General features: G+C 47.8%; 1 protein-coding gene and 1 pseudogene across 3 annotated transcripts in view; one reads left to right on the top strand and one right to left on the bottom strand.

The window, feature by feature from the left end:
* The window catches only part of HIVEP3 (HIVEP zinc finger 3), a 527,761-nt gene that overhangs the window by 309,500 nt on the left and 200,176 nt on the right, over nucleotides 1-18,085 (bottom strand). The gene's annotated exons all lie outside the window — the stretch shown is intronic.
* On the top strand, nucleotides 15,852-17,843 carry LOC129469135 (putative UPF0607 protein ENSP00000382826; annotated as a pseudogene).

Genomic DNA, 18,085 nt, shown 5'->3' with positions numbered 1-18,085 from the left:
GGCTTGAGACATACACAGGAGCTCCCAGGGCTGAGGCTGTGGAATCCCAGCCAGCTATCCTCTAGGGGGAGCTAGAGGCAGTACTTCCCTTTAAACAGGGCCTTCATTAAGCAAACTTAACAAACACGTGGAGCGCAAACAGAAACCTCTTTCTCAGCTTGCAACAGACAGATGTTTAATACGATGCCATAGGCCAGGTGCAGTGGCTCATGCCTGTAATTCCAGCATTTGGGGAGGCTGAGGAGGGAGGATCGCTTAGGGCCAGGAGTTCAAGGCTGCAGTGAGCTATGATCATGTCACTGCACTCCAGCCTGGACAACAGAGCGAGACTGTCTTAAAAACAAAACAAAACAACAACAACAACAACAAAAATAAATAAGATGTCATGGATATGGAATAAATAGAGGATAAAGCCCACCGGGGAAATGCCTGAATTCTAGACAATGTCAGCAGCTTTCTTGCATTCCTCTGGAATGACTGGGCCACATCTGTATGGTGTTCCCATCTGGACACTTCATTTTAAGAGTGATAGTGACGCATTTGTCCTGGAAAGGGAAATTAGCAAATACCAAGGCTGGTAGGGGGTGGGGGGGACCTGGGCTGCTCACCCCAGAGAAGACTGGCCACTGGGCTGCGAAGCCACCACTCCAACAGTTCCCTGTCTGTGAAAAGCAGAGTGTCCCCTTCCCTGAGGGTGCACTCCTCCTCGGGGTTGGGGGGACAGATAAGTTAGAGCTGCCAAGGTTCTCTGTCCTTAAATGCAGCCTAGCAGGATGGGTGGAGGGGGTGGGGGACGGTCCTTGCAGCACTCAGAGCCAAGCTGCTTTCTGGACCTGGTAAAGTGCGTATGCACTCTGGGGCCTCTGAGACTCCTACAGCAAGAAGGACGTTAGCTGTCTCCAGGTCCTGATCCATCCACTTCATTTTATTTTATTTTATTTTATTTTATTTCATTTTTGAGATGGAGTCTTGCTCTGTCACCTAGGCTGGAGTGCAGTGGTGCGATCTTGGCTCACTGCAACCTCTGCCTCCCAAGTTCAAGCGATTCTTCTGCCTCAGCCTCCCAAACAACCCCTTCATTTTCGAGATGAGGGCGCTGAGGCTCTGGGTTCTATGGTCAGTAAGAAGCAGAAATGGGACTGGAGTCCAGTCATGCAGCCCACCAACCCCCTGTCTAGTCCTCTTGCCATTTGGCCCACAGCCTCCACCAGCAGGGGCAACACTAGGCGCCAACCTTGCCCTGTCTTTCTGGTGACCTGGAAGCAGTCCTATCGTGGCAGCTGGAAAACAGTGTCTCACACCACTGCCAGGCAACGTTCACCAGCTTGCCCTCCTCCCAAACACACTGGCAAGACCCAGTGACACACAGGGTGCCTGAGAGACTGTGCGCCCACATACCGCCTTGCAATTGCCCATCCCCAGCCATTAGCAGAGGTGCGACTTCTCTCCGCAGGACCACAATGGATAGAAATCACTGTGGAAATCTCCTTTTGGTTGCTAGCCATAGAGGATAGATCTTCTAGGCCAAAGGGAGAAGGCTGAGAACCATAGAGCCATCAAGTAGGAAGGACCATCAGAAGCCATGCAGTGTTCTCTGATGCCCAATACGTAACCATAACACATGAGAGACCATTAAAGGAGGAGAGCTGGGGAACCCCACCCTTGCCCCATGCCATACAACTCTTCCTAAACACAGGGTCTTCACAGCCAGCCTTGACAAGAGACACATGTAGAAGGGAACCATGACTAGCCATCCCACAGACCAGACCAGCACAGCCTATTGCGGTGGAGACAGTAGCTTCTTCCCCAACCATTCAGCACTGCGGCCTGGGCTTCCTCACCTAGGGATGTCTAGGACTCCGGTGCCTTCCTGTAGTTACCCACAGCAGCCCACAGCACTGCCCTTTCTCAATCTCAGCCTCCTCCCCACCCCCACACGGTCCGTCCTCCAGTGGTGGGGGCTTCATCTCCTGATGGTCTTGACCTTGGGCACTCTTATCTTGCTGTCCAAGGGAAATCCCCGAAGACACTGCGTAATGAAAGCTGAGAGAATGGGACCTTGCTTTTAGGCCATGGGTGAAATTCAAGCCCCAGTACATCATGTCTGTGAGGCTTGTGGAAAGCTGGCTTCTGACCACAGGAGCTGGATAAGAGTGAGTGTCCCTCAGCCAGCACTCGGCAGACATTTATCTGGCATGACCCTCTGCGCTCACACTGCCAGGGCTGGAGTGCAGAGCTACAGGAGAGTGGGGTCACGTGGGGACAGTTCCTCCCCTCTCCCTATCCTGTGCTGTATGAACTATATCCATCACCTCTTTTAGCTCTTGTGCCACCATGGTGGTTGATATGTTCCCATTCCACATATGAGTAAATGTAGACCCATGAGGGTTAAGGGAATTGCCCAAAGTCACATGACTAAGATGCGGAACCAGAACTTGAATGCAGGCCCGGCTTTCCTAAGGCTAGTGCCTGCCACCAGATTATAGCCATGAATCTTGCATAACCTGGGTGAAACACTTTTCCAAACTCTATTTCACAATTATGAGTTGGCCTAAAATATGACTCCCACAGCATGCTAATCTTGTAATTACTATTCATTTACGACCACTCTCCATTGCATTTGCAACTGAAAGCTTTATTATGCATTAGTGTGTTTCGGTTCCACAAATATTTATGTTTCCATTCCACAGGTAAGAATAGGTACCCAAGAAGTTCTTTTCCCCATTTTAAAATGGAGAGTTGCTCCTTTATGAAAGCATTTCTTTCAGTGAATCCATTATTCAACTGCCCATTGATTCAAAAGCACTTACTGAGTGTAAAAGGCATACACGTTATATGCATGATATGCAAAATCAGCACTGCTCTGGGTTTCGGAGATACAGCAGTAATCAGGACAGAGAAGGTTCCTGCTAAAATCAAACTTAGGTTCTAGCAGAGGAGACAGACAGTAAATAAGTAAATAAATAAATAAGATGGTTCAGGTAAAAGGTGCTATGAAGAAAGTAAAACAGGATGGCCTGGGGATGTAATAAGAGGTAACATCTGAACTGATACCTGTTACCTGCTAACTGAAAAGAAGCCAGCCATATACAGATCAGGTGAAAGAAAGTTCTAGGCAGAAGGGGGTCAGGTGCAGTGGTTCATGTCTGTAATTCCAGCATTTTGGGAAGCTGAGGAGGGAGGATTACTTGAAGCCAGGAGTTCAAGACCTGCCTGGGCAACATAGTGGGACCCTTTCTCTACAAAAAATAAAAATTAGCTGGGCATGGTGGTGCATGCCTACAGCCCCAGCTACTCAGGAGGCTGAAACAAGAGGATGGCTTGAGCCAGGAGTTTGAGGTTGCAGTGAGCTATGATCACACCACTGCACTCCAGCCTGGGTGATAGAGTGAGACTCTGTCTCAAAAAAAAAAGAAAAAAAAAAGAGAAAAGAAAAGAAAGTTCTAGGCAGAAGGAACAACAAGTACAAAGCCCCTGAGGTAGGAATGGGAATGGTCACAGCCAGTGTTAATGGGATCTAGAGAGTTCAAAGGGAAGCAGGGGAAGATAGGGAGGCTGACCCATACCAGGCCTCAGAGGTCCGTGGAGGAGGCTTAGCTTTTATCCTAGTGACATGTGGAGAACCACGCATGAAAACACATATCATGAATCGCCAACAAGTGCCGCAGGAATCGATGCTTTTTTATTGTTTGTGTTGTTGTTGTTGTTTTTTGAGATAGAAGTCTCTGTCTGTTGCCCAAGCCAGAGTGCAGTGGTGGGATCTCGGCCCACTGTAACCTCTGCCTCCTGGGTTCAAGCGATCCTCCTGTCTCAGCCTCCTGAGTAGCTGGAGAACCACACTCCCAAAACTTAGAAATCAGATTGCCTTCAGAATTAAACAACTGAAGCCCACATGCCATTGATGCAATTAGTCACCTGCCGGTTCTGGAGTAAGTCCCCAAAGAGCTGTGGAGCATCCCAAACTAATCAAGGTGGCCTTGGAGGTAGGGCCAGAATTAGTATGTAGAAAGTGGCAGTACCAGCATTTGAACCCAGTTCAGCCTGACTCCACAATCCCAAGTCTTGTCCACTCCAGCCTCTCAGTAGCTTCCATAAAGCTTAGACACACAGCACACATAAAGATAACAAGGAGAACTGTTGCCAGCATTGAACAGAAAGCACATTCTTATGCGGCATTTTGCTTATGGCACAATCGGGGTGGGTACATGGAAGGCAGCCACGGAGTAGGCCATTCAAACCTGGTGAAACAAGAAGTTTAAGTGTTTCTCTTATTTCAGATCAAACCCAGAAGGCAAATTTTCATTAACTAACAACTAAAAGCATCTGTTCCGGCTGGGTGCAGTGGCACACTCCTGTAATCCCAGCACTTTGGGAGGTTGAGGTGGGTGGATTACTTGAGGTCAGGAGTTTGAGACCAGCCTGGCCAACATGGTAAAACCCCGTCTCTACTAAAAATACAAAAATTAGCCAGGCACGGTGGCACATACCTGTAATCCCAGCTACTCAGGAGGCTGAGACATGAGGTTCACTTGAACCCAGGAGGCAGGGGTTGCAGTGGGCCGAGATTCCACAACTGCACTCCAGCCTGGGCAACAGAGGGAGACTTCAGTCTCAAAAAAACAAAAACAAAAACAGAAAACAAACAAAAAAAACATAGCATCTATTCCTACAGCATTTGTTGGCGATTCGTGATATGTGTTTTCATGTGTGGTTCTCCTCCAAGCCCCATGAAAAAGAAGGGCTACAAACTTGCATTCCTAACACGCCACCTCCTTCACCTTGCCGTGCTCTTGCCCTCTGCTAGCACCGTCCACCTGGAAAACTCTTCCCCCCCTTCCAGACTCAGCTCAAGTGTCAGCTCCTACAAGATGTCTTCCTGACCATCTCTACCCACTTTTAGGCCAAATCAATCACTTCTAAGCACATCTCTTTGATCAACTCATCGCACTGGATGCATCTGGTGGCTTAAATGTCTGCCCCTTCCTAAAGTGAGCAAATGAAGAGCAGGGATTACATCACTCACTGAGGAATTGCTGGTGCCCATCATAGCACTTAACACATAGGCATTTATTGAATGCTTATTGAGGAGCCCGCTGCTGGCTGAGTAAGGTTTTCTTGCTACTGCTGATAAATGGCAAAGCTGAGACCCACATCCAAGCCTTAGATCACATTTTTCGGCCATGAGGAATGGCTATATAAAAGTAGCGAGGTCAGGACAAAGGTGATGGAGACATCAGACAGACAATAATTTGGGGTGCAGGGAAGTGATGCAGAGAGGAAGCTGGATCAAAGGAGTTGCAATGAAACCTGACACAGCAGGGAAAAAAGGATGGGGCAGGATGGGGCAGGACATGGCAGAAAATGGAGTGGAAGTGAGCCAGAGGTGAATTACCTGAGGTTCCATACGTGGGATGCTGGAGAAATGAGGACACTGCCTGCTGCATGGCTAGGCTGAGCAGGGGATGTGGACACATTGAGGAAGTTTTCTTCGCATATTCATCTTGGGTTGTCAGTGGGATCCCAGGTCACCAGGAGGACCCGTGGTTCAATGCTCCATTTAGAGGTATGCTTAATGCCTGATAATTACAGCCAGGAAGGTGACAGTTACCCCTTGCTAAGGTGGACAAGGAGAAATGAGAGCTTCCAGCAGCTCCAGAAAAGGTCTTTTACAAATCACAAATCCTCACCCTTTAGGCATCAATGCGGCTTCTGCAGCACTACTGGGAGGTTACCTTGTGCAATTTCTGGAGATGCACTACTCCCACCCTTTCCAAATACCCACAGGCTGCCTTGACTGAGTGGGGAACTGCCCTCTTTGAAGAAAGCAGGTGGGAGGGAGGAACACTGTGGAAAGAGCATGGATCCTGAGGGAGACTGGCCTGGGTTCCAATCCTGATTCCACCCTCTTGAGCTGAGTGACTAGGGGCCAGCTCTACTGTCCAGTAAAGAACATCTCAGCAATGTCACAGGCATATGAAGACTGGGAGAAGGCATCTGCGATGCCTAAACACAACATACCATCAATTTCTAGAATATACAAGGAACTCTGGAAATCCAGTCAGAAAAGGACAGGAAACTCAATTTTAAAAATGGCAAAGCGTATGAATAGGCAATTCACGGAAGGGAGAATCCAAGTGGGTAACAGCGTATGAAGAGACCTTCAAATGTACTAGTAATTCAAAAAGCCAAACTAAACACAACAAAATACTAATAAACTCCCACAAGTAAATATTAATAATGCCTGTGTTGGTGAGCAGGGTGCAAAGATTCCTGTTTCTTCGTGTACCCTGCTGGTGGGAATACAAATGGATTCAGACATTCTGGAAAACAGTCTGCAGTGTATAGTATTTCTTCTTTGTGACCCAGAAAGTTCACTCTCAGATGTAAATCCCTGGGGGCGGGGGCATTGATGAAGAAATGTGTTCAAGTATTGTTTCTCTTAGCAAGGACTGAAAGCAACCCAAGTGCCTTAGACTAGGGGTGAGGATAAGAGGAGGTTATGGGGGGATGTGAAACACCACTGAAACACCACACAGTCACTGGAAGCAGTGGGCTGAATGTATAAGGTTGTGGGGACATTGGACATGCCATACTGAATGAAAATGAACAGTCAGTAGCAGACGATATTATTATTCCCGTCCACAGGAGGAAATAGGTATTCACATTTAGCACACTAGCCCATGCACTGTGGAGATTTAATAAATGCTGGTTCTCTCCCCCTTGTGCATTCCAACCTCTGCCCCTTCTTCATTCCCTCCCCATGCTTCCCGAGTGGCGTCCCAAGGTCTCCAGGTAGTTTAGGCATTGCTGTGGAAGGTGAGGGACAGGTGTAAAGTAATTCTGGGGCATCCTTAACTAGAGAATGAAACCTTGTCCTGAATTCCCAGAGCCTTATGAAGGAGGCAGTGAGGAGGTATGGGCCAGAAACTATTATCACCTCCATTTTAAAGAGATGCATTTAAGCAACTTGCCCGTAAGGTACTCACTAATAAATTGTAGAATCAGTGTTAAAATTCAGGCATTTTGAATTCAGAGCCCACTCTCCCTTTTTTTGTTTATTTGCAGATTTTATTTCATGTGTGTGTATGTGTGTGCGTGTGTTGAAATCTTTCAAATATACAGAAATGTACAGAGACTAATAAAATGAATACACTTTGCCCATCACCCAGCACTCTCCGGTGCTTTGCTATTTAACCACAAATCAGTTTCATTCTCAACAGTGTCTAATTGTTCCTTTTGTCTTTTTTTTTCTTGGTCTGTCTTGCTAAAGAATTCTTTATCTTTTGTTTTCTGATTTAGTTGCTCTTTTCTGTTGTCTCTTTATTTTCTATTCTGTTAATTTTCCTTCTGCTGCTTTCTTTGAATTTACTCTTTTGTTCTTTTTCTTACTTCTTGATTTGGGTTCTTCTTTACCGATATAAATATTTACAGCTATACATTTCCTCTCAGAATTGTTTTAGCCATTTCCCACTCATTTTGAAATTCATTCAAATATATAATTTCCACTAAGATTTCTTCTTCGATTCATTATTTTGAAGAATTTTTAAAATTTCAGACTTATGGGGGATTAGTTATCTTTTAATTATTGATTTCTGATTGAATTGCTTTGCGGTCAGAGATATATATGATATTGGGGGTTTTTCTTGTAGTTAAGAGATGTTTATGCTATTGGGATTTTAAAAATTAGTTGAAATTTGCTACATGATTAATTTTTGCAAATGTTCACATGTACCTGAAAAGTATATGTACTCTTTAAAAATTGTTAAGAGTCAGGATTTTATATAAATGCTTTAGATCAGGGGTTAGCAAATGTCCTATAGTCAAGACTTTTAGCTTTGCAGGCCATATAGACTCTGTCATGGCTGCTCAACCTGCCATCGTAAAGCAAAAGCAGCCATAGACAATAGCCATAGAAAATAAGTAAATAAATGAATGGGGATGTATTTCAATAAAACTTTATTGACAAAAACAGGTGGTGGGCTGGAACTGGCCCACCACCTGTTAGATCAAGCTTTTTACTTGTGTTGATAAAATATTCTGTATCCCCCATACATTTTTTGTCTATTTACTCTGTCAGTTGTAGAGAGAGTAATGTTTAAATCCCCCTTTATGAAAATGTATCTGTCCATTTCTATTTGTCATTCTGCCAATTTTTGCTTTATTTATTTTGAAGTTATGTTATTAGGTACAAACAAGGTCAGAATTGTTATGGCTTCATGAACCCCTCTTATCTCTATGCAGTGACCTGTTTTATCCCCAGAATGACCATAGGTCCCTGTTTGCCTGAGATAGTCCTAGTTAACACATGCTGTTCTCACAGGTCTTATTAATAGAACCTCTTATATTAATACATGTTGTCCCCATAGACTTTACTAATAGCACCTCTTTTAACTCTGAAAAGAGTCCTCATTTGAACAATTGATTACATGGTCACTTTTAAAGAATATCCTTAATGTTCTCTGTTCTGCAAGGATAACGTAGTTATTTCGGCTTTCTTCTGGTAGTGTATGTCTGGGAAATAGCCATCCATTTAAGTCCAAATGTTTTAAAAAATTGTTTTATATTTACCTGCCCCTTGAATTTTCTACTGTCTTTTAGGTAATAGTCCTGTGGTCACTAAGACACAACATACAATATCAATTTTAAAGTGTCTAGTCCTAGATATTAATCCATTAAAATGTTAGCTCCATGAAGGAGGATATTTTTATGTATTTTGCTCACTGCTAAATCCCCAGTGTCAACCAATACCTAGCACAGAGTAGGAACTCAAATATTTATTGCATGAATGAACACTTGAATCTTCAATTCAAAGTAAGAAATCCTTTATCCCTACATAGGCAAGTTGCAAGTGGTTCCTCCCCTCCCTAGCTAGCACCTGTGACAGGTGGGAACTTGGGGTCAGGGAAAGAAGGTACAGTGTCCTGATTTTCCCCTTTCCCCTCTTGCCCTAAGATTATTAAGCAGGGCTCCAAGCTCCTGAAGGGCTGGAGCCCAGAGAAGGAGAGGAAGAACAGCCATAAAGCTCTTAGGTGGCTGCTGACTAATAGGTGACTCCAGCTTCAGAGACTCCCCAGTTGTGGTCTGGCTGCAAATCCCCTGGGGTAAAGGCTGTATTATATCCCTCCAGCTTTCCCACCTCTCAGCCCCAGAGGTCCTCATCACCAGTCCTCGCTCCATCTTCTCAGGCAGGTCTTAGATATTAAGGCTCCCAACTGACTTGGCATAATCTGCCTCTCATCAATCAAATGTAGGCATGCATCCCTTGCCTTGCTGTAGTGGGAATGGAGGCACTTCTCAAATGCCATCCTCTACTTCATCTTCCATGCGTCAAAGACCACTCGAGCTTTTCGAGCCTATGTCAAGCATTGGAGCAGGTATCTCTCAACTGCAGGACACAAGACCAGGCTCTCTGAGTCATTCTGCTGAAGGGCTTCCCCTACTCCACCCCAGCTCCAAACATACTATAGGTTGAACTGAGAGATGAAGCACCATCTCACCTCTCTCTACAATCCAAAAGTCCTCCTCACAAAATCCTCTCTTCAAAATACTCACCCAGATCCCTTTTTACATATTGGAAAGAAGCCCTACTTTCCCTAGTTCCCAGGCACTGTCTGAATCCTTCCCTTAGAACAGGAACTAGAGAGATAGGTAATGGGTATTCATCATTTGTCCAGTCTGGTCCTTTGGCTGCCTGAGCAAGGTGAGAGAACGGGGCTGGGCCTTGGGCAGCCTCTGTCCACATCCTAGTCTTCAGGCTCTCACTTGCTTTAATTGTGTTGATCGTGCTGCACCAGGACATTCCCTTGGGTCAGGTATACATCCAGCCTATGTGGAGTGCTGGCATCAGGGTGCACAGGCCATTTTGATGTGAAGGTCCTCCTTCATTTATCCATTGCTGCCTAACAAACCACTCCAAAATGCAGTGTCTTAAAATCATCCTTTTATTGCTCCCAGTTCTGTGGGTTAGGAATTAATGTAGGGCTCAGTGAGGGCAGCTCGTCTCTGCTCCATGTGGTGTGGCTAGGGCAGTGTGACTCAGGTTGGAGGGTCCCAGTGGGGCACTGAGGCTGTCCTCTGTGTGGCCACTCTCTCTCTTCACGTGATCTCTCATCCTCCAGGGCCTCTCTCCCTATGTTGCCTCTCTCTCCAGTAGGAAAATCTGGGTTTCTTTACATTGAAGTTGGGTTCTGAAAGAACAGTAGTATAAGCTGCCAGGTCTCAAAAGGTCTGGGCCTGAACCTGGCACAGTGTCACTTCCTCCAAATCCTATGGACAAAGTGAGTCAAAAGCCAGCCCAGGTTGAAGGGAATCTGCTTCTGGATGGAGGAGCAGCATATGCAGAGATGGATGGGGGAACTGTTGACTGCCATCCAGAAGGACTGCCACTGTCCTTCTTTGATTGCTGCTCATATTCCTTGCTAATTGCTTAGAATTTTTTTCCCATCCTTTTCACAGGGATGAAGAAAGAGTAAGAGTGGTTAGAGGTTCTTCTGGCCTAGGTCTCAGGATGCAAGTATCTGTCATGGAAGAAGCTTCAAGAAGACAGTTCTGCATTTTTTCCCAGTCCAGCTATACCACGACAGTCCCCAGATTTGGGGGTTATCAGTGTAGTTTCTCAAGCTTTCCTATATTTGCTTTGCATCACACAAAACTGCTTGGTCTGGGAAGGGGAGCCCTCTATCAACTCCAAGCGTCTTCCCACCATTTGATCTGCATTGTTCTGGATCTGGGAAATGGCTGTTGATATTTGCAGAATGCGGCAGGGACCCATCCTTAGTTTCAGCATTCAATTCACGTTCTAGTCCTTGTTCTTTTTACTACCTTTTGATTATATTGTCCACTTCCACCCTTCATGATGCTATGGACTGAATTGTCTGCCCCACAAATTCATATGTTGAAGCCCTAACTCTCAATGTGACTTTATCTAGAGAAAGGCTCTTAAGGAAGTAATTAAGTTTCAGTGAGGCCATAAGGGTGGAGCCCTAATCTGATACGGCTATGGCCTTATAAAAAGAAGGAGAGCAAGAAGGAGATCTCCACCTTTTTCCACCATATGAGTACATAGCAAGAAGGTAACCGTCAGCAAGCCAGGAAGAGAGCCCTCATCAGAACCCAACCATGCCAGTGCCTTGATCTTGGGCTTCTGGCCTGCAGAACTGTGAGAAAATAAATTCCTGTTGTTTAAACCACGCAGTCTATGGTATGTTGTTATGACAGCCTGAGCAGACTAACATACCCAAAGACTGCATTGTATGCTTAATCTCCTCACAAGAACACCAAGATGCAGATATAAAAGTCCCCAGCTCACAGATGAAAGAAATGAGACCCAGTCTTAGTTAGACTGACTTGCCCCAGGTTGCACAGTGAGTGGCAGATTAGAATCCAGTTCATCCGACTCCAAAGCCCATGCTCTGTGCCACATGCCAAGAGGCTTCTTGGCCATTTCCTTGTAATTTGCAGTTTGGAAAGAAGGCGGAGTCCCTGACTTCTCCCTGGCTGCTGGATGTTTGCTCCTGGCTCTGCCCTCTACCTCATTCTACACTCTCCACAGGCATAAGCGATCCTAGAGTGGTGACCTCAAGGGGAGGGGCAGGGTGCAGAGAGGAATTCTGCCTGGGCTGCACATTCCTTCCCAACCTCTGGGGAGGGCAACAAAGAAGCCCAATTAGCACAAAGTGTGTAGGTGGGTGGGGAGACAGCCGCTTTTGTCTTTCCTTCTGCTGTCACTGGGGGTATATACAGCTTCGTTTCTAGGCCTGGATCATTCCAGGAGGGCGCTAGGACTCTAGCAGACTCCTGTCAATGACACAAAAGCACTGAAACCAAATATTTTAAAAATCCATTTATTTCTGTCTTGGCACATAAGAGTCTGGTTACTTGCTATTTTTGAGTAGGCAGCAGAAGCAAATAAGCTGGTTTGTGGACTCTGATAACAGAATTAAGCTGTAGTGGAAGCACCATTGTGTAGGACTTTTCAGTGTTTCAAGCACATTCGTACTAATCTAGCTTTATCTTCATGTCAGAAGTCAGCGGAGTGAGTGCTTGCATATCATGATTCCCATTTCATAGGTGAGGAAATGAAGACACAGAGAATGTAAGAAACTGGTCCCAGGAGACACCAAGAATCCCCCCAGGGCTTCTCATTCTGAATGCCACACTCTTTTCATCCCAAAAGGCTCCATCACCCTGGAGATGCATATTGTCTTTCCCCCAACTGCTTCAAATAGTCATTTCCACTGTTTACTTTCCACAATTCCTTCTCTTTTTTGATCAAAATTTCAATCTAACATTTTGGAACTTAATACGAGCTACCATTTTGTAATTTAATAATAACCTAGTCTAGTCAGAAAGGTAATACCTCCTTTTCAGTTCAAAACAGGATCACACAGCTAACGTTGTAAGTGGCCCGGACCCCAGCCCTGGCATTTTTCCTTGTGACCCACACAACCCACTGTGCACTGACAACTTCAACAACCCAGTTCCCACTTAAGAACCCTCAAACATCCAAGCTGTTTGAACAACTGGAAAAGGTATGTTTGTGTCTGATTTATACTGTTTTTTTGTGACAAGGTAGTCCCTCCTAGGAACACAAGGAACATTAACTCACATGAACAGGAATCAGAGTTAACATTTATATCACCAGATACCAAGCCCTGTTCCCAGTTTTTATATATATATATATATATAGAGAGAGAGAGAGAGAGAGAGAGAGAGAGAGAAAGAGAGATAGAGAGACGGAGTTTCGCTCTTGTTGCACAGGCTGGAGTGCAATGGCATATCTCAGCTCACTGCAACCTCCACCTCCCAGGTTCAAGTGATTATCCTGCTTTGGCCTCCTGAGTAGCTGGGATTACAGGTGTTACCCATGTCTGTATAAGAGACCACCTGAGCAGGCTTAGTGTGAACAACAAGGCTGTTTATTCACCTGGGTGCAGGCAGGCTGAGTCTGAGAAAGGAGGCAGCAAAGGGTGGTGGGATTATCATTGGTTCTTATAGGTTTGGGATAGGTGGTGGAGTTAGCAGCAATTTTTGCGGGTAGGGGGATGGAAGTTACAAAGTATATTCTCAAGGCGGGAGGATGTTACAAAGCACATTCACAAGGGCGGGGAGGGCGTATTGTCACAAGGGCAGGGAGGAATGTTACCAAGTACATTCACAAGGACCAGGAATATCACAAAGTACATTATCACAAGGGCGGGGGAATGTCACCATGGCTTGACCATGGTACGGCCAGCTCAGAGGACCTTATAACAGGTGCTCGCCACCACGCCCAGCTAATATTTTGTATTTTCAGTAGAGATGGGTTTCTACTGTTGGCGAGGCTGGTCTCGAACCCCTGATCTCAGGTGATCCACCTGACTTGGGGTCCCAAAGTGTTAGGATTACAGGCGTGAGCCACTGCACCTGGCCAAAGTGAGATTTTATATATATATATATATATATATATATATATATATTCATTTAATTCCCACTATATATATTTTTTGAAACAGGGTCTCACTCTATCACCCAGGTTGGAGTGCGGTGATGTGATCACAGCTCACTCTAGCCTTGACCACCCCAGACTCAGGCGATCCTCCCACCTCAACCTCCCAAGTACCTGGGACTACAGGTGTGTGCCACCATGCCTGGCTAAGTTTTGTATTTTTCTGTACAGACAAGGTCTCTCCATGTTGCCCAAGCTGGTCTCAAACTCCTGGGCTCAAGTGATCTGCCCACTTCGGCCTCCCAAAGTGCTAGAATTACAGGGGTGAGTCACTGCGTCTGGGGAGTCTCACTATTTTTTTTTTTTTTGACAGAAGTAACTTCTTGCCTTTTAAAAATATACATCAATATAGATGTTTCAATTCTCCAATAAAAAGATGTAGAGTGTCCGAATGGCTTTTCATACCTGTTTCCCTAGTCCAGACACCCAAGAGTATGTCCTTCTCTTGGGCATAAGAAAATCTAGAGTTATATTTAGGGTATCATAAAGTGTGGTGAAGACTGGACCGAGCTGGCATGCTCACAATGACCAAATTACGTTGGTCATATTTTAATCCAATACATTGATCCACTATTAACTTGTAAATAACGTACTTGCTTTCTAGACACATTCTAGGAAGACCAGAGAAACTGACTTTTATCTATATGGTATAATCCACTGGCAAATTTCTTTCAGGATAGACCAAAGCTGATCTAGAACATAATCTTTACATACTTGGATGAGACGAGAGAGAACCCACCAGACGAGAAAGAACATCTGGGCTGAAAGTCTCCATTAGAAGAGCAATGTGGAATGGTGCTGTGCCGGCAGTTGGCAGTCCCTGCCCTACATCTTTGCAGAGGACTGGAGCCCAGAGTGGGCCATGGTCAACTTATATGTTGAAGTGAAGACCTCCTTCTAAGTGTGCATGTGCTTATTACGGACATGCCACCATGCTAAGTACCCCCGGACTACAGGAAAAAATAAGAATACATGCTGTATCTATGATCAGGAGGCACACAGGCCAGAGCACCAGCTGTGGAATGGCACAACCTGGGTTCAAAGCCTGGCTGGACCATGACCACCTGGATGACCTAAGGAACGGTCTCTGGCAAATTTGTAAAAAGAAGTGGAGACCCTGCCTGCCAGGAAGGGATGCAGTAAGGGGCAGCATCCAGTCAGATCAGGGCACCCCGTCCTCTCCTTGGAAGCCTGCGCAGCGAGCCTGGTGGCCCTCGAGGCCACGGAGGCCATGGAGAAGGCAGGCCTGCCTCCAGGCAGCACAGAGGCACTGGAGAGGCCCCGGGGGAGCCTGGCGGGATCTGGCTGGTCCTGCACTCTGCTTCCAGGTTCTGGCCTTGTAACCTGGGGGACAGGGCTGGCCAAGACATGGCCACTGGGTGTCAGCCAGCGCCTGGGCCAGATGCCAGGTGGGAAGGGCTCTGGCAGATCAGCCCCGCACCCTCCACAACGCCACGGGGGGGCCATCCAGGGCCACACACCTGCCCCCAGGAGCAGGACGTCCCTGAGGCTAGAGAGTCCAGCTGGACTGGTGGAGGGGCCTCGCCTTTTGCCCTTTGACTCCTCTTGTAGGCACCCTCGCTGGGCTCCTGCTCATTCCTCCACACCCTGGCTCTGTCACCAGCCCCATAGTGATGTCATAAACTCCCAGGTGCCCAGTGCGCACCTGGCCACAGAGAAGTGGGTGACATCGGGAGGCCGATGGAGGACAATCACTTGAACCTGGGAGGCAGAGGTTGCAGTGAGCTGAGATTGCGCCATTGCACTCCAGCCTAGGCAATAAGAGCAAAAACTCCATCTCAAAAACAAACAAACAAACAAACAAACAAACAAAACACCCAGGGCATCTCACACCCATGCAAGCACACTTGAAGCCCTGAGTAAGTACTGCTACTAACGCAAAATCAAGCATGCTGTTTAGGATGCCCCATTTCCTGGAGTCCCTAAATTCCTCACTCAGCCTCTCCCAGTGACAGGCAATTCTCAGCCCCTTACCTGTGTGACAGTGACCTATATACAAGAGAAATAAGTCTTTTACAAAATATTGGTTAATGAGCAATAGACATGCTAATGGCTCACAGGTTCTGGAAACGAAGCAGGGTGGCCCCACTCATGAGAGAGGAGGCCCTTGTGACAATACGCCCTCCCCGCCCTTGTGAATGTACTTTGTAACATCCTCCCGCCTTGAGAATGTACTTTGTAACTTCCATCCCCCTACCCGCAAAAATTGCTGCTAACTCCACCGCCTATCCCAAACCTATAAGAACCAATGATAATCCCACCACCCTTCGCTGACTCCTTTCTCAGACTCAGCCTGCCTGCACCCAAGCTAATCCTCTCCACTTCTGACCTTTAGTTTCGTCTGTGCACAACTCACTCAAAATGGGCAACTCACTAAGCATATTTTGTTCCTGGTTCCGCTGCAGGTCCCGGCCACACCATCGGCAACGTTCTCGTCTAAGCGTATGTTGTTACTGCTTCAGCCGCAGGTCCCGGCAACGCCAGTGGCAACGTTCTGGTCTAAGAGTAAGTTGTTCCTGCTTCCGCTGCAGGTCCGGGCCACGCCATTGGCAGCGTGCTCTTCTAAGCTATTTTGTTCCTGGTTCCACCACGGGTCCCCGCCATGCCATCGGCAACCTGCTCGTCTTGTCCGTGAGGCCCTCCCAGCTGGCCAGGCTCACCCCGTGGCTCCTGCACCTGTGCCTGCCCCAGGAAACTTGGGCTGTTTCCGATTCCTCTTCAACCCTCCACAACATGTTGGGCCTTCTTTAACAGCCAGGTGGGATGGCGCCCCTATGAGGCTGTGTCTTCTCCCCCGGAACACGGGCACCCCACTGAAGGTCCTGCCTCCTGTGGTCTGGAGCCCCCCCTCAAGGAAGAAACCCATGCTGTCTGCTCGCAACTCCATGATGTTTGGACACCTCAGCCCCTGAGGATCCCTCATCTCAGAGGCAAGTTTAACCTCCAACTTCCTTCATTAGATGAGCAGGTGATCCCAGCCAGGCTCCCGAAGATGGAGATGAGGACAGAAGAGCCCAAAGAAGCAACGCAGGTGAAAGACCAGGTAGAGACCCAGAGGCAGGAAGACAATAAAAGGGGCCCCTGTAGCAACGGGGAAGCAGCCTCCACCTCTAGGCCCCTGGAGACTCAGGGAAACCTCACTTCCTCCTGGTACAATCCCAGGCCCTTGGAGGGAAATGTCTGTCTGAAGAGCTTGACAGGAAAGAACCAGACTGACAAGGCCCAGGTGCATGCAGTGAGTTTCTACTCTAAGGGCCATGGAGTCGCCAGTTCACACAGCCCTGCTGGAGGCATCCTTCCCTTTGGGAAGCCTGACCCAGTTCCAACAGTGCTCCCTGCACCAGTTCCAGGCTGCTCCCTGTGGCCAGAGAAGGCGGCCTTGAAGGTGCTGGTTAAAGACCACCTGCCCAACTCTCCAGGCTTGCTGATGGTGGAGGAGGACATGCAGCCCAGGGATCCTGCAGCTCTTGCATCAAGTAGCTCTTCTCCCCCCAGAGCTGCCAGCCACGGGTCCCGCAAAAGAAAGCTGTCAGGGCCACCGCTGCAGCTGCAACCGACCCCTCCCCTGCAACTGAGGTGGGATAGAGAGGAGGGGCCCCCACCGGCTCAGCTTCCCTGTCTATCTCCTGAGGCACTGTTGGTGGGTCAGGCTTCCCAAAGAGAAGGACGCCTCCAGCAGGGCAACATGCGTAAGAACATGAGGGTGTTAAGTAGAACATCAAAATCCAGGAGACGAAAACAGCTGCTTAGGAGGAGAAAGAAGACACAGCAGGGCAGGAGTGGTGGCTCACGCCTGTAATCCAGCACTTTGGGAGGCCCAGGCGGGCGGATCAGGAGGTCAAGAGATCGAGACCTGAGGAGCATCTCTGCCTGGTCCCCGCACCATCTGGGAAGTGAGGAGCGCCTCTGCCCAGCTGCCTCACAGTCTAGGAAGAGAGGAGTGACTCTGCCTGGCCACCGCCCCATCTGGGAGGTGAGGAGCACCTCTGCCAGCACTCCCCCTCACCTCCCACCCCACCGCCCGGGAAGTGAGGAGCGCCTCTGCCTGGCTAGGCACTGCCTGGGAAGTGAGGAGCACCTCTGCCCGGCCACTGCACCGTCTGGGAAGTAAGGAGGCCCCAGCCCAGCAGCTGCGCATCTGGGAGGTCAGGAGCGCCTCTGTCAGGCAGGCCCACCGTCTGGGAAGTGAGGAGCGCCTCTGTCCGGAGCCCAACTGTCTGGTAAGTGAGAAGCGCCTCTGCCTGGCCGCCCCACCATCTGGGAAGTGAGGAGCGCCTCTGCCCTGCTCCCGCACAGGAGTGTCACTATTTTTGACCTGACCTCCAGGGACCCCTTGGCCCCATGAGCAACTCCACATCCCTGTAGCCCCAACAGAGTAATGAGCCATGATGTGAAGATGCTGCCCAAAACTGTGCAGTGCATGACCTGTGCAACTGGACATGGCTGGCCTGCTGCAATTGTCACTGTTACTCCCTTGCTCTGATATAGGACTGATTTGAGGTCTCCTCTCTCATAAGTGGGGCCACCCTGCTTCGTTTCCAGAACCTGTGAGCCATTAACATGTCTATTGCTCATTAA

This window comes from Symphalangus syndactylus, chromosome 12 (genome assembly GCF_028878055.3).
Source record: "Symphalangus syndactylus isolate Jambi chromosome 12, NHGRI_mSymSyn1-v2.1_pri, whole genome shotgun sequence".
Lineage (NCBI taxonomy): Eukaryota > Metazoa > Chordata > Mammalia > Primates > Hylobatidae > Symphalangus > Symphalangus syndactylus.
The sequence above is the reverse complement of the archived record's forward strand: the minus strand, read 5'-3'. Positions and strand labels throughout refer to the sequence as shown.